This window comes from Penaeus monodon, chromosome 14 (assembly GCF_015228065.2).
Source record: "Penaeus monodon isolate SGIC_2016 chromosome 14, NSTDA_Pmon_1, whole genome shotgun sequence".
In the NCBI taxonomy this organism is placed as follows: domain Eukaryota; kingdom Metazoa; phylum Arthropoda; class Malacostraca; order Decapoda; family Penaeidae; genus Penaeus; species Penaeus monodon.
The window spans coordinates 45,779,047-45,789,924 of record NC_051399.1 but is presented as its reverse complement, the minus strand read 5'-3'; the positions used below and the strand labels follow the sequence as shown (position 1 = coordinate 45,789,924).

At 40.2% G+C, this 10,878-nt stretch overlaps 1 pseudogene; it reads left to right on the top strand.

Annotated features, from left to right (window-relative positions):
- Nucleotides 1-7,453: 7,453 nt before the first annotated feature.
- LOC119581427 lies at nt 7,454-7,619 on the top strand (annotated as a pseudogene).
- Nucleotides 7,620-10,878: the final 3,259 nt, after the last annotated feature.

Below are 10,878 nucleotides of genomic sequence, written 5' to 3'. Positions count from 1 at the left end.
TAACCGCCTGGTCGCTCAGCATACTCGTGAGTGATTCATCTGCATGAGAAGAGATCATGCAGCAGCACAGCATTCCCTCACGTCTCTGGGGGCAGCTAGTACCATGCACAAGCTGTCAGGCACTGACAGGGAAATCGATTCGTGTGTAGGAGCTCATGATTTGCTTGTTTCCTTTTCTTTGTTACAAAGGGCGAGACCATATACATGAACAAAACATGAACTATCAATATAATGGTTACTTAAAAGCCAATTTGCTTTGCTGCCTGCAGAGGGCTACCGGGAGCATGCGGTACACAGCTGATGCAATCGTGCAGACACACATGCCTGTCCCGGGCTGCGGAGAGGCGGGGGGGGGGGGGGGGGTTGTCTTCAGGGGGAGTCATATTACACACATATATGTCTATACATAAATAAATGTGTGTATATATGTATAAATATATATATATATATATATACATATTTATATTTACATACATACATAGACATATATATAGATAGATAGATAGACATATATAGATAGATAGACATACACACACACACACACACACACACACATACACATACACATACACATACACATACACATACACATACACATACACATGCACATGCACATGCACATGCACATACACATACACACAAATGTACATATATATATATATATATATATATATATATATATATATATATATATATATATATATATATATATATATATGCACACACAAACACATACACCAACTTCTCTCCTTAAAAGTCCGCAGCGCCAATTAAGAAGACGAATGACAAATTGATGTAAATTGTAAACATGTCTCAGAATCCCTTCAGCGAAAACAGTCTCAGGATCAACAAAGTGCGAAACCACTTCTGTTGAGAAGCCTTGTCTTTTTTAATGAAATAATGTCAAGGGGATATAAACAATTAAATGCATAATTAATCCCGCGACATGTAAATCATCCTTTCCAGAAATAATCACATCATTAAGAGGAAAATATCTCGAAATAAACATTATATGTACAAGAAAAACGACCCCAACTTCCTATCATTATCTAATCCTGCCAAATGGCATTAATAAACAAAAAAAAAAGTAGATACACACACAAAAATGAGAAACATCAACCAAAATGTGTTGTTTCTCATCGCAACACCACCCCTCTTAAAAAAAAAAAAAAAAAAAAAAAAAAAAAAAAAAAAAAAAAAAAAAAAAAAAAAAAAACGGGAGAAAAAACACACGAAAAAACACATCCCCCGCACTCGGGCAGCGCCACAAAGTACCCACTAACCATCCCGACACGCCACTAAAACTTTATAAACAAGAATGACAACAACCGAGGAACGGCGCTGGACAATCCCCGGGAATTTACGACCGCCGGACACAGCCCTACTTCCCCGCGACCATAACAATGATGGTTGCGGTAATATTGACCAGTTGACGTGGACGCTGTTAATCTTTGCCTGTCTGTTTCTGTGTCTGTGTCTGTCTCTGTTTCTCTCCTCGTCTGTGTATGTTTGTGTTTTTCTTTTCCTCTTTATCTTTCATTCATTCTCTCTCTCTCTCTCTCTCTCTCTCTCTCTCTCTCTCTCTCTCTCTCTCTCTCTCTCTCCCTCTCTCTCACTCTCTCGCTGTGTGTGTGTCTGTTTGTGTGTTTCTATTCCTCTTGATTTTTTTTTATTATTCTCTCTCTCTCTCTCTCTCTCTCTCTCTCTCTCTCTCTCTCTCTCTCTCTCTCTCTCTCATCTTCTCCCACTCCCCCTATTTATCCTCCATTTTCCTCTCCCCACCCCTCTACTCCTCTCTCTCACCCCTATCTGTAACACGTACTATCAACAACAACAATGGAATTGACAGGTAAATCATGTGAAACACCTTTAAACATGGCCCACATGCAATGAGATCGACAATCTCTCTCTTCTTCCTCCCTTCTTACATCTCCCTCTCTCGCCCCCTCTCCCCTCCCCTTATCTCACAGATTAACCCAGCCGACCTTTTGACCCCCTTCTCCCCCCCCCCCACAATACTAGGCTAAGCATCTCCATCCCCATCGTCTATTTTCTTCTTCACTGAATAAATATTATACACGTGCTTTTCCATGATTAATCTTATTGTTATTATCAATATTGAGTTTAGTGTTATTATTATCATTACTATCAGTAGTAGTAATATCGTTATTATTATTAGCATTGCTATTCTTTATTATTATTATTATCATTATTAGCATTATTATTAATATCATAAGCATTGTTATCCCTGTTACTATTATCATTATTATCATTATTATAATTGTCTTTATTATTATCGTAATTATTATCATTATTATCTTTGTTATCATACCACAGGTGCTCCTAGAGTGATAAACAGGTAGACAAACGCATTGAATGACCCATTGATAGTCTGCCTGATTATTAAATAAACATGTGTAAAGACTAATAGACAGACAGACATAAATATTTTCTTTTCTTTTTCTTTTCTTTTCCTTTCTATTCTTTTAATTTATTTTATTTTCTCCTCTTTTCTTTTCTTTTTTTGGCATATAAAAAAGGTAAATATATAGACAGGTGGCTATATAAATAATAATAAAGATACAGAGGGAAAGACACACACCCTGGAAAACATCATGTTTATACAGTATAGATCCCAGAAAAGGTCAGTTTTAGTCCATATATTTTGACTCGGTTTCCCATATATCCCTTATCTTTGTGTCTTATTTTGAGTTTTCGCCATTAATCTCCATAACTTTTTGAAACTCACGGTTGTGTCTTTCAGCTGTGGAACATATACACGCATATACATATGCATAAAACATACACACATAGGAACACGCACAGCAATATCCGCTTAATACATGTGCACAGGCACAGGAACACGCAAACGCCCACACACACACAAGCACACACACGCATGCACGCACGCACGCATGCACGCACGCATGCAAACACACACACACACACACACATACGCAAACCATCCCCATACTTACACTTACACATACCCACACACTCCCCCCCCACACACACACACACTCCCACTCCCCCCACACACACACTCCCACACACCCCACACACACTCCCTCCCCCCCCACACACACTCCCCCCACACACATGCTCCCCCCCCACACACACACTTCTTCCACACACACACCGACCCCCACTCATCACCCCCCCCCCCATCACCCCCAGGCAACGCACCCGACATTCATTCATCGACATGTAAATAATCGGCCAGAAGACCAAGAGGGAGCAGCGTTGTCAGTTTTTCTTGTCACTCTAAAGTACTCTAGATTAATAAAGTGGTCACCCTTGACTGGATAAGAACAAAAAACGACTTGTCTGAAGACGAAAAGAATATTTTCAATTTACTGTGTCGTTTAAATGCACTTTGTTGTTCAGTACAAAACGTCACTTTTTTTTTTTTTTCTCTCTCTCTCTCTTTTGCCAAACCACTGCAGAGGGATGATATAGCATAAGTAAGCTTCGTGGATTTTTTTTTCTAGATTTTATTTTGTCATGTCATTTATGATAATAATAATAATAATAATTATTATTATTATAATAATAATAATAATAATAATGATAATAATAATAATAGTAATAATAATAATTAATAAAAATAATGATAATAATAATAATAATAATAATAATAATAATAATAATAATGATAATTGTAACAATAATAGTAATAATAATAATAATGATAATAATAACAATAATAATAACAACAATGATTATCATGAAGATAATAACTACGATAACGATAACAATAACAACAATATACTAATAATCCTCATCCTCATCACATTCGTTTCTTCCTTTTTTTTTAATTCATTTTCTACGAATCTCATCCACACACAACCCTTCCCCCCAACCCATCCACCCCACACCCCCCCCCCCCCCAACCCACCCACCCACACCTCCCCTCCCTATCCGCCCCCCACACCCTCACACCCTCCCCTTCCCCCAACACCCCACCCCACCCCCCATCCCCGACATTTACTCTCGCAATCAATGCAATGGTCATTAAGCCTAAAACAAGGGACCCTCTTGGGAGGTCAAACATACATTGGAAATCATCCCCGACTCTTATCTTCTCGTCTCCTTCTCTTCCCCTTTCTCCTTTCTCCTCTTTTCTTTCTATTCTCCTTCTTCCTTCTTCCTTTTTCTCTTTTCTTTCTCTTCTTCTTGTTTCTGCCTTTTCTCTTTTCTTTTTATTCTTCTTTCTCCCTTTTCTCTTTTCTTTTCTCCTTCCTTCTTCCTTTTCTCTTTTCTTTCTCCTCTTCTTCCTTCCTCTTTGTTTTACTTTTCTTTATGTTCTTCTTCCTTCTTCCCTTTCTCTTTCTTTCTATTTTTTTTCCTTCCTCCTTTTTTCTTTTCTTTCTATTCCCCTTCTTCCTTCCTCTTTCACACTATCATCTAATTTTTCTTTTTCCTTCCTCCTTCTCACTATCCTCTTTTCCCCTTCTTCCTTCTTTCTTCTTAATATCCTTTTATTCCTCCTGTCCTCCTTCTCTCCTCCTCCACTTCCTCCTTCCTCATTTCCTTCTTTATTCTGCAGTCCCTCTATTCTTGTTCTTTGTCCTACTCCTTCCCTTTTTCTTATTCTATCCTCTTGCCCTCTCCTTCCTCTTTATTCCTTACCTCCTTTCTCCCCTCATCTTTCCCATTCCTTACCCTCTTTATCTTCCTATCTTCCTTCTATTTGCTCCCAGTCCTCCTCTTTCCTATCGCCCTCTTTCTATCTTTCTCTTTCCTATACCCCATTTCCTATTTCCCTCCTCTTATTCCCTTTCTCCTCTCCCCTTCCTCATCTTTCTCTTAATTGCCTCCTATTGAGTCCTCCTCTCTCCTTACTCCCACCTCTTTACTTCCTATCCCCCTATTCCTATCTTCCTCTTTCCCATCCCTGTCTCATTTCTTTCTTCTCCTACTCCCCACCCCCTTCCCATTTTCTCCTCTCCTTTCCCCTCTCCTCCCTTAATCTCTCTTCTTCTCTCTTCTCCCCTTTCCTCCCCTCCTCCCTCCTCTTCTCTTACCTTCCCTCTCTTCTTCTATCCTCTTCTCCCATCTCTCCTTCCCTCTTTTTCCCTCCTTTCCCGTCTGTTCTCCTCCCCTCCCTTCCCTTCTCCTCCCCTCCGTTCTCTTCCACTCCTCTCTTCTCCCTCTCCTCCACTCTCCCTTCTCCTCCCCTTCGCTGTCTCCCAAATTGGACGTTCTCTGCCGACCTTATCACCTACTGTGTCCGATAGGTCTTTCCCCTCGTAATCACCCTGAGCCGTTAAATGCTCACTCCCCGTTTCCCCTCATCGCAACAGGGCTGACCCTTTGGCCCATCTCTTCCCTCCCTCTCCCTTTATCCCACCCCCTCCTCCCCCACATCTAATCCCCCTTCTTGTCCCCACCCCTTGGCTGACCCCTTTGATTGACCTCCACTTTCCCTACGTTTCCCCTTCCTCTTTCTCCCCCTCCCTTCTTTCACGACTAACCTTTTCCCTCCCCCCTTCCACCTCCCTTTCGGTTCAAAACTCTTCTTTCTTTTTGTATTACAATTCCCGTCTTCTGCTTATCGTTATTCGCTCCATCTTTCTTTTTTTATTTGTCTTTCATCCTTCCAATAACACCATTGTTTGTATCAGTTTCTTATCAGTGGTTAATTATGTGACTTATTTCATTTTCTATTTTTTTTCTCTGTATTCTCTTATATAGTCTCGGCCTTTCTTTTTTTAACTCGCTTTTGTTCTTAATACTTCTCTGTCTGTCTATTTGTTTATGTTTATTTGCATGTCTGTCTCTATCTCTGTCTGTCTGTCTGTTGTCTGTCTCTGGCTCTGGCTCTGGCTCTGTCTCTCTCTGTCTATCTGTCTATTTATCTAATCTGTCTATCTGTGTCTCTTTATCTACCTATCTATCTTTCTCTCCCGCTCTTTCTTCCCCATTTCAATATCTATTTTCGTTCCTTCCTCCCCTCTCCCTCGCCCTTTCACAAACACACACACACTTACTCCTCTACCAACACAAACTGCACTCTATATAAATACAAACGGTCTTAACCTTCCTTTCCTCCTTACCCCTCCTCTACCCCCTCCCCTCCTCCACTTGGATAATCCCCCCTCCCTCCCTCCTCTCTCTCTCTCTCTCTCTCTCTCTCTCTCTCTCTCTCTCTCTCTCTCTCTCTCCTCCTTCTTAATCTCCCTTCCCCTTGTTCGCCAGTAGCCTCACCACGCCCCCTACAACCTCATTCAGGGTCCTCATTAATGGTTCTAGCGAAGGAGGGATGGCCGGTCACCCCATTCCTAGGTCGGCGGTGGTATTTGTCATAAGCGAGGATCTTCTTCCCTTTGTGGTTCTCATTGTCATATTTTTGTCAATCAAATCTTAAGATCCGCCATTTTGTTTTGTTTTGTTATTATTTTGTAATTTACTTTCAAACTTTTTTTTTAAATAAACAACAACTTTGTTCGGAATAATGTTTTCATCGGTGTTTGCCTTTCAATCGATTTTTTTTTTTCAACGCTAACTTTCTTTCAACCAAACCTCATCATCGCTGATTCTCTTCATCACCAACTTCAGTCAGAATATTTCCTTTCATCGCAATTTTTATCAACCATATCTTTTTATCGACAAACTTTATTTGTTTGTTTTATCGCTAGTAGTGTCCCCTTTACCAAATATTTTCAGCACTTTTCAGATTTTATCATCACTTTTTTCAACCAAATCTCTAGGTTGCTAAAATAGAAAAAAAAAACAAGAATTCACAGCAAATTCTAATTCAACCAAACCATTTTATCGCCAACTTTCTTTCAACTAAACACATTCACCAACTTTTCCCACAATCTTTCGTTTTGCCAGATCCTTAGGTTTCCCTAAACCTTTCCCTAAATGTTTTAATCGCCAATTTTTCCTTGAACTAAGCTGTTTTTCAACCAAATCTTCTAACAAAAAACTTTTTTCACCTACACATTTTTTTCTCAAACCAATTTCATTTTCTTTTATTTTTATCAACCAACTAACTCTCCCTCAACCCAACCTTTTACATCACCAACCCATTTTCTACCTCTTTTAATAATCAGTTCCTTCGCTGTAGTCTCAGTAGACGCAATCCTTTCGTTAAACCATTTCCTTCGCAACGGCAAAGACGCTCCAGTGTTAATTTCGTAATATAACAGATACCTGAATGGAAGATGAATGGTGAATGGCCCGAGCTCGCCACTCCTTTTGGTTGGCTCGATACCCGGAGTTATTGTTGTAATGTTTGGTTTTAAGCTGTTAATCACATGCTGTTTTCTTTATCTGCATTTTTATTTTATTTTATCATTATTATTATATTTATTTTTGTATTCATTTATCAGTTCGTTTCTCTAGGGATAATCTGATAGTAATATAGGCAGTGTGATCTCTTTGTTTTATATATATATATATATATATATATATATATATATATATATATATATATATATATATGTGTGTGTGTGTGTGTGTGTGTGTGTGTGTGTGTGTGTGTGTGTGTGTGTGTTATGCACACGCGCGCGTGCACACACACACACACACACACACATACATACATACATACATAAAATTATATATATATATATATATATATATATATATATATATATATATATATATATATATATATATATATATATATATATATATATATATATATATATTATATATTATATATATATACATAACTGTATACCTATTCTGATTTTTGACGGAAGCATATATTTTACGTAATGACATTCTCGTCACTTATATCCTGATATCCTTTTTAATATTTTACATTTATTTTTTTCGTGCCTCAAACGAGATACAGGTTATGTCAATTTTCCTGGAAGAAGCTTATTATATGCACCAACACCTTCAATGTCTACTATTATGTATTATCAGTTTTCTGTCTAATAACTTTTTATTCTTTTCGCAAATTCCGTTAGAGTTTTCATTCTTTCTTCCGGATTAACGAATATTACCGCTTGCTTAATAGGTCCAAAACGTACAATTTGTCTCGCCAAAGAGGTAATTGTTTCTGCTGTTCGTTTATTTATCGACGATGTTTATTTTTTGTTCGGAATTCTATTTTCACTACTGCTGTGATGTTATGCACACGCGCGCGTGCACACACACACACACATATACATACATACATACACACACATACATACATACATACATACATGCATACATACATACATACGCACACACATACATACACACACACACACACATACATGTGTATATATGTACACGCAAATAAATGCGTGTATGTTTGATTGTTTGTGTGTTTGTGTGTGTGTATATACACACATATACATATATACATATGTATACATGCAAACTATATATACTTATATACATATATATATGTATATATGTATATATATGTATATATACATATATATATGTGTGTGTGTGTGTGTGTGTGTGTGTGTGTGTGTGGGTGTGTGTGTGTGTGTGTGTGTATGTATATATCCCATATGTCCGACGAAGTACGATCTCACCCCGAATTATTTCTCTTTCTGGTTTACACTTTTGGCCAAGTTTACACCGGTCTGTTGACGCTGGACTTAAGCCTCCGCTGGAATGTTTGCTCAACGGACTTCCTTTGCGTCGATCGGTTAACTATACTCACTTTTTTTTTCCTTTTTTTAACCGGGTGAGGAGTGTGGGGGGGAGGGGGGAGGTGAAATATTAGGCGAATGGGATTCCGTAGATGAGTTATTCTTCTATATATATTTTTGCTTGTTTGTTTTAATAATTGTTGAGTTTTTTTTTCTTTAAGTAGAGTTATCTTAGTTCTCATCTGTTTGTTTGTTTTCATATATCTTGCTCCGATTTTATATAATTCTTTCTTTTTTTCTGAAGTGTGAATAAAATATCTAAATCACTCGATCTTAATCTTAAAACCACCGAGGTTATTTTTATACGAATGAACAATAAATCCCAACACAAACGAAAAAAAAGGAGAAAAATACAAACAGACAGACACACCAATACTGAAAAGCTATAATCCCCAAGTTATTCTAAGTAAATCCGATTTGTCTCGTACCCTTGAACTTAGTAAATGTACAATGCAGCAAGTCTTAAGCTTCACAACTTTTCATAGGCCTACACGCTGGAGCAATGCACCCCCCCCTTCCCCCCCTTCCTCAAGTTTCCTTTTCTTTTCCTATTTTCTATATTTCCCCTTTTCTTCCTTTTTCGTTCCCTCCTTTTCGTCACCTTGATTGTCACTCATCCTTTCTCTCTACCTTTCTCCCTCCCTTCCTATCCCTCCTACCCTCCCTCCGCTCCTCCTTTCTCCCTCACCTCCCTTCTCCCTTTTAGCTTACCCCCTCCATTTCTTCCCTATTCCTCCCTTCCTTCTTCCTTCTCCCTCTCCCACACATTCCTGCTTTTCCAAATTCTCCAACGCAGCAGCAGCCACAACCATTCATTCATACGAACACAAAAATACAATCTGCCAAAGGATGTTAATCTCCCCCTCCCCCCTCTCCCCTATTTCTCTTAACCCCCCCCTCCCCTCTTATCACCCCTTCTCCCCCCTCCCTCCTCCTCCCCCTCCTCTCTTCTTAGCGCGTGTCCTCCTCTCCTCCACAAAGCCAGGTCAAACATACAAGGGGTCAAAAGAAAAAGGTTTTATATGAGGTCACCGAATCCGTGACCTACCTACCCCATCTCCACCCTCCACCCCCCACCCCCACCACCTCCCGCGGCACGTGGCTCCTGAAGTGTTTCTGTTTTTGTTCTCCTGTGCGCTTGTCTCTCACCTGACCGATTTTCCGGATGGATGGAGAGAGAGAAAGAGAGAAATAAAGAGAGAGAGAGAGAGAGACATGATTTCCCCCCCCCTTCCCCCTCCCCCCCTCCCCGCCTTTCAATACCTCCAGGGGAGCTCATTGGCGGGGGTCACTCAGCTCTGGGGGACAATTACGCTGATTGGTGTTGGAGAGACCCCCGCTCCACCCCCCACCCCCTCCCTCTAACCCCTACCCCCTCTTCGGCTCTTCTGCCATTCGCCTTTTCTGCTCTTCTCTCTTCTCTTCTTTTGTTCTTCGCTTCTTTTGCTGGTTTCGTTACATTTTACTGTGTTTTTTTTTTTCTTCTTAATGGCGGTTCTGTTAAAGCGCTCTCTCTCTCTCTCTCTCTCTCTCTCTCTCTCTCTCTCCTCTCTCTCTCTCTCTCTCTCTCTCTCCTCCTCCTCCTCCCCTCCCCTCCCCTCCCCTCCCCTCCTCCCTCCCCTCCTCTCCCCTTCTCCCCCTTCCTCCCTCCCTTCCTCCCTCCCTTCCTCTCCCCTTCCTCCCTCCCTTCCCCCTTCCTCCTCTCCCTTCCCCCCACTCACACACACCCTCCTCTCCCGTCCCTATTAATGGTTAAATGTGGCAGACTAGACAAAGCTATCCCCAAGACAGGCAAATATTTACTCGTTCCGGAACATGATAGATGGAGCTGAGCCGACGGACCTCTATATATATATATTTGGGGTTGTATTTTGGCTTCAGCTTGTTATTATAAGCTTCATTGGGGGTTGTGAGAGGTTGTTGGAGGTTGTGAGAGGGTGTAGGATGTTGAGAGGGGTTGTGAGGGGTTAGGAGAGGTTGTGGAAGTTGTGAGAGGTTGTTGGAGATTGTGGGGTGTTGTGAGAGGTTGTTGGAGGTTGAGGGAAGTTGTGAGAGGTTGAGGGAAGTTGTGAGAGGTTGTTGGGGGTTATGGGAGGTTATGAGAGGTGTTTTATCCTCGGTTGTTGATGTTGCCCGAAAGATGGTTGTGGTAACTATAAATGCTAATTGCAATGATGACGAGAGAGCATAACGAGAGTAATGGTAATAATGGTGATAACAGTAATAAGAAGAATGATTATCATAATAGTATTAGTAATGATAATGG